General features: G+C 30.8%; 1 long non-coding RNA gene across 1 annotated transcript; it reads left to right on the top strand.

Moving 5' to 3' along the window:
- The first annotated feature begins 5377 nt into the window (after window positions 1-5377).
- LOC138360281 (uncharacterized) lies at window positions 5378-6690 on the top strand. Its single transcript, XR_011226264.1, has 3 exons — window positions 5378-5963; window positions 6104-6232; window positions 6612-6690. It is a non-coding gene; the product is annotated as an uncharacterized lncRNA (long non-coding RNA).
- Window positions 6691-7020: the final 330 nt, after the last annotated feature.

The following is a 7020-nucleotide window of genomic DNA, read 5'->3' as shown; positions in this document are numbered from 1 at the left end:
GGGGATGATAAAGGTCAAAATATTGCTAAATTCGATGATTAATTCATTATATATACGATAAAAATTATGCAAACACATAATTGATCAGAAAATAACCTTAAATACTTCATTTTCAATCATCTATTTGTTTCTCGTTAAAATACTGCGTAAGATATTGAAAAGGGGAGAAGTTCTGTTTTTATTGCATATATCGACGTTTCAGCCGGAGTAGAACGGTTTTACGTGTACATCTTCCATCGGTATTATAAACCGAAAATCAGGAACATTTTAGTTAATTTTAATGAAAAGACATTGATTTTTGTCATTTGTATTGGAAGCAACATCTTTATACGCCTTTTCTAGGGTCTAAAAAATACGAAACGTCGCTTTATGATTCGAAGCTAAAATCCTCAAATTTGGTATAATAATGACTTTTTTCACGTTTTTCATGTAGTTTGATATTACGTAAATATATTCATTTTTACCAATATTTCGATACTATTTCATGTAGTATCACGATATGTGATTCGGCCTTCAAATCTCAGATTTTCTCATAATATTGCATTTTAAGCAAGTTTTCTTGCATTTTGTTTCGTACTAAAAATCATCGAATTCAGCAATATTTTGACGTTGATCATCTCTTTTTCCTTTATGTGATTTAAACAAAATATCATCGAATTAAGCAATATTTTGCCGTTTTTTCCACGTTTTGTGAATTTCCAGTTATTGTTATTATTTCATTAAATATACGAGAAAAATTTTGGAAACACATAATTGATCAGAAAATAACCTTAAATACTTCATTTTCAATCATCTATTTGTTTCTTGTTAAAATACTGAGTAAGATATTGAAAAGGGGAGAAGTTCTGTTTTTATTGCATATATCGACGTTTCAGCCGGATTAGAACGGTTTTACGTGTACATCTTCCATCGGTAATATAAACCGGAAATCAGGAACATTTTAGTTAATTTTAATGAAAACACATTTATTTTTATCATTTGTATTGGAAGCAACATCTTTATACGTCTTTTTTGGGTCTAAAAAATACGAAACGTCGCTTTATGATTCGAAGTTAAAATCCTCAAATTTGGTATAATAATGACTTTTTCACGTTTTTCATGTAGTTTGATATTACGTATATATATTCATTTTTACCAATATTTCGATACTATATCATGTAGTATCACGATATGTGATTTGGCCTTCAAATCTCAGATTTTCGCAAAATATTGCGTTTTAAGCAAGTTTTTCTTGCATTTTGTTTCGTACTAAAAATCATCGAATTCAGTAATATTTTGACGTTTATCATTCGATGATATTTTGTGTAAATCATATAAAGGAAAAGGGGATGATAAAGGTCAAAATATTGCTAAATTCGAGGATTAATTCATTATATATACGATAAAAATTATGCAAACACATAATTGATCAGAAAATAACCTTAAATACTTCATTTTCAATCATCTATTTGTTTCTCGTTAAAATACTGAGTAAGATATTGAAAAGGGGAGAAGTTCTGTTTTTTTGCATATATCGACGTTTCAGCCGGATTAGAACGGTTTTACGTGTACATCTTCCATCGGTATTATAAACCGAAAATCAGGAACATTTTAGTTAATTTTAATGAAAAGACATTGATTTTTGTCATTTGTATTGGAAGCAACATCTTTATACGTCTTTTCTAGGGTCTAAAAAATACGAAACGTCGCTTTATGATTCGAAGTTAAAATCCTCAAATTTGGTATAATAATGACTTTTTTCACGTTTTTCACGTAGTTTGATATTACGTAAATATATTCATTTTTATCAATATTTCGATACTATTTCATGTAGTATCACGATATGTGATTTGGCCTTCATATCTCAGATTTTCGCAGAATATTGCATTTTAAGCAAGTTTTCTTGCATTTTGTTTCGTACTAAAAATCATCGAATTCAGTAATATTTTGACGTTTATCATTCGATGATATTTTGTGTAAATCACATAAAGGAAAAGGGGATGATAAAGGTCAAAATATTGCTAAATTCGATGATTAATTCATTAAATATACGATAAAAATTATGCAAACACATAATTGACCAGAAAATAACCTTAAATACTTGATTTTCAATCATCTATTTGTTTCTCGTTAAAATACTGAGTAAGATATTGAAAAGGGGAGAAGTTCTGTTTTTTTGCATATATCGACGTTTCAGCCGGATTAGAGCGGTTTTACGTGTACATCTTCCATCGGTAATATAAACCGAAAATCAGGAACATTTTAGTTAATTTTAATGAAAAGACATTGATTTTTGTCATATGTATTGGAAGCAACATATTTATACGTCTTTTCTAGTGTCTAAAAAATACGAAACGTCGCTCTATGATTCGAAGTTAAAATCCTCAAATTTGGTATAATAATGACTTTTTTCACGTTTTTCATGTAGTTTGATATTACGTAAATATATTCATTTTTACCAATATTTCGATACTATTTCATGTAGTATCACGATTTGTGATTTGGCCTCCAAATCTCAGATTTTCGCTTAATATTGCATTTTAAGCAAGTTTTCTTGCATTTTGTTTCGTACTAAAAATCATCGAATTCAGCAATATTTTGACGTTCATCATCCCCTTTTCCTTTATGTGATATAAACAAAATATCATCGAATTAGGCAATATTTTGCTGTTTTTCCACGTTTTTGAGATTTTTCAGTTTATTGCTATTAATTCATTAAATATACGATAAAAATGATGCAAACACATAATTGATGAGAATTTGACCTTAAACACTTCATTTTCAATCAACTATTTGTTTCTCGTTAAAATACTGAGTAAGATATTGGAAAGGGGAGAAGTTCTGTTTTTATTGCATATATCGACGTTTCAGCCGGATTAGAGCGGTTTTACGTGTACATCTTCCATCGGTAATATAAACGGAAAATCAGGAACATTTTAGTTAATTCTAATGAAAACACATTGATTTTTATCATTTGTATTTGAAACAACATTGTCATATGTCTTTTCCTGGATCTAAATAATCCGAAACCTCGCTCTATGATTTGAAGTTAAAATCCTCAAATATGGTAATATAGGGACTTTTTTCACGTTATTCATGTAGTGTGATTTTACGTATATATATTCGTTTTACCAATATTTCGATACCACTTCATGTTTTCTCACGATATGTGATTTGGCCTTCAAATCTCAGAATTTAGCAAATTTTGCATTTTTAAGCAAGTTTTCTTGCATTTTGTTTGTACTAAAAATCATCGAATTTAGCAATATTTTGACCTTTATCATCTCCTTTTCCTTTATGTGATTTAAACAAAATATCATCGAATTAGGCAATATTTTGCCGTTTTTCCACGTTTTTGTGGATTTTCAGTTTATTGTTATTATTTCATTAAATATACGAGAAAAATTATGGAAACACATAATTGATCAGAAAATAACCTTAAATACTTCATTTTTAATCATCTATTGTTTCTCGGTAAAATACTGAGTAAGATATTGAAAAGGGAAGAAGTTCTGATTTTATTGCATATATCGACGTTTCAGCCGGAGTAGAACGGTTTTACGTGTACATCTTCCATCGGAAATATAAACCGAAAATCAGAAACATTTTAGTTAATTTTAATGAAAACACATTGATTTTTATCATTTGTATTGGAAGCAACATCTTTATACGTCTTTTCTAGGGTCTAAAAAATACGAAACGTCGCTCTGTGATTCGAAGTTAAAATCCTCAAATTGGTATAATAATGACTTTTTTCACGTTTTTCATGTAGTTTGATATTACGTAAATATATTCATTTTTACCAATATTTCGATACTATTTCATGTAGTATCACGATATGTGATTCGGCCTTCAAATCTCAGATTTTCTCATAATATTGCATTTTAAGCAAGTTTTCTTGCATTTTGTTTCGTACTAAAAATCATCGAATTCAGCAATATTTTGACGTTGATCATCTCCTTTTCCTTTATGTGATTTAAACAAAATATCATCGAATTAAGCAATATTTTGCCGTTTTTCCACGTTTTTGTGAATTTCCAGTTTATTGTTATTATTTCATTAAATATACGAGAAAATTTTGGAAACACATAATTGATCAGAAAATAACCTTAAATACTTCATTTTCAATCATCTATTTGTTTCTTGTTAAAATACTGAGTAAGATATTGAAAAGGGGAGAAGTTCTGTTTTTATTGCATATATCGACGTTTCAGCCGGATTAGAACGGTTTTACGTGTACATCTTCCATCGGTAATATAAACCGGAAATCAGGAACATTTTAGTTAATTTTAATGAAAACACATTTATTTTTATCATTTGTATTGGAAGCAACATCTTTATACGTCTTTTTTGGGTCTAAAAAATACGAAACGTCGCTTTATGATTCGAAGTTAAAATCCTCAAATTTGGTATAATAATGACTTTTTCACGTTTTTCATGTAGTTTTGATATTACGTATATATATTCATTTTTACCAATATTTCGATACTATATCATGTAGTATCACGATATGTGATGTTGGCCTTCAAATCTCAGATTTTCGCAAAATATTGCATTTTAAGCAAGTTTTCTTGCATTTTGTTTCGTACTAAAAATCATCGAATTCAGTAATATTTTGACGTTTATCATTCGATGATATTTTGTGTAAATCATATAAAGGAAAAGGGGATGATAAAGGTCAAAATATTGCTAAATTCGATGATTAATTCATTATATATACGATAAAAATTATGCAAACACATAATTGATCAGAAAATAACCTTAAATACTTCATTTTCAATCATCTATTTGTTTCTCGTTAAAATACTGAGAAAGATATTGAAAAGGGGAGAAGTTCTGTTTTTATTGCATATATCGACGTTTCAGCCGGATTAGAACGGTTTTACGTGTACATCTTCCATCGGTAATATAAACCGAAAATCAGGAACATTTTAGTTAATTTTAATGAAAAGACATTGATTTTTGTCATTTGTATTGGAAGCAACATCTTTATACGTCTTTTCTAGGGTCTAAAAAATACGAAACGTCGCTTTATGATTCGAAGTTAAAATCCTCAAATTTGGTATAATAATGACTTTTTTCACGTTTTTTCACGTGGTTTGATATTACGTAAATATATTCATTTTTATCAATATTTCGATACTATTTCATGTAGTATCACGATATGTGATTTGGCCTTCATATCTCAGATTTTCGGCAGAATATTGCATTTTAAGGTGGCGTTATAATGTTTGGCCGAAAAAATTCGGCCAAACACGAAAAATTTATAAAAATACTACAACGTTCTGGCAACACCGTGGTGCAAACCGTTTAATGTTATGATAATAAATAACGTAATTAGAGCAAATTTTCCAGCCGCAATTGCCCGAAATCTGGTCCTCGCGGCTTGGGTGCGCCGTAGGGTGATGCGTCATACGTTGTAAGCGTCTAGTATTTCGCAATAGAGTGGAGAATATCTTGTTATGCATATACAAATTATAAACACACTCGCTGGCAACTGTCTTCTGTGAGAGGGAGGGGCTATAATCCGATTACTCTGGCTTAGTCACCCTCTCAGTGTCTGTGCCGGCGGTCGCATGCCTGACGCGCTCGCACAGATCGTATTTTCTTGCATATACTGCACAATGGATATAGTATCGGACAAGAAGAAAGCTCTAAAGGCAAGAGCTCTACGCGTTAGCCAAGTAAAGAAGGAGCGTAAAGCCACACTGAGGCAAAACAAGAGTTCCCTTGAGTGAAGAGAGAGGGCAGCCTCCCGCCCCCACAACACACTACCTCGCCTCACACCCAGGCACCCACACCTCCTGTGGCACCTGCCACACCTCTGTGGCACCTGCCACACCTCCTGCTGCACCTGCCACACCACCTGCGGCACCTGCCACACCACCTGCGGCACCTGCCACTCAAGATCTTAGACCTGCAACTCAAGACGTTCTCCCTCTTGATGTTGCAAGATGTTGCATATTTCAGACCAATTATATTAGGTTAGTATGTATTATGTTTTATATCTTGATACTATATCATAAATAATTGTAAATATAAAGCTGCTGTCTTTTTTTTTATTTTTTTTTATTTTTTTTTTTTTTTTTTTTTTTTAATAATTTTTTTTTTTTTTTTTTATCAGGCGATCTTCATGGAACTTACACACCTTACTGAAGGAATGCCAATCTACAAGGGTGGTAATTTTGATTGAAATTGGTAGTTCATCAACCTCAGCCAAAGGTGGCTGAACTTTGACCTTCATTTTTTACAGGTAACTAATTTGCAACTATATGGTTGAATAACTTTTTTATTTATTATTCAATTTACATGGAACTTGCACATTATATGTAGAGTCTGTGCCTCTAAAAACTCAAGTTATATATTTCCCCTAAGATCATTTATTGATTTTATATATATTTATAAACATCATTTTGTTGCATAATTTTTTGGGTGAATTTTGAAAATTTGTATTATTGCACTAAATAGGTTTGGGATAATAATGCCACTAGACAACCTTTATTATATAGTATTGTGATAGCTGAGTATCATAGAAATAATATCAGTTGATATTTGTATTTGTTATATCAACTTTAAAACATGTAAAAAAATGGTTAAAAAAAGTTTTTTTTTTTTTCTCCCTCTCTATTTAGGCAGCGATGCTGAAACTTGGACCACTTGCAGCCCTCTTCCCGTGTAACACGTCAATAAATTTTCACTGCACTAGAACAACTTTCATGAACCCTAACTATCGCCCCCTTAAGCAAGTTTTCTTGCATTTTGTTTCGTACTAAAAATCATCGAATTCAGTAATATTTTGACGTTTATCATTCGATGATATTTAGTGTAAATCACATAAAGGAAAAGGGGATGATAAAGGTCAAAATATTGCTAAATTCGATGATTAATTCATTATATATACGATAAAAATTATGCAAACACATAATTGATCAGAAAATAACCTTAAATACTTCATTTTCAATCAACTATTTGTTTCTCGGTAAAATACTGAGTAAGATATTGGAAAGGGGAGAAGTTCTGTTTTTATTGCATATATCGACG

The sequence above is a fragment of the Procambarus clarkii genome, unplaced genomic scaffold (genome assembly GCF_040958095.1).
Source record: "Procambarus clarkii isolate CNS0578487 unplaced genomic scaffold, FALCON_Pclarkii_2.0 HiC_scaffold_105, whole genome shotgun sequence".
Classification (NCBI taxonomy): Eukaryota; Metazoa; Arthropoda; class Malacostraca; order Decapoda; family Cambaridae; genus Procambarus; species Procambarus clarkii.
Note: the sequence above shows the minus strand (reverse complement) of the source record. Positions and strands in the feature narration are given on the sequence as shown.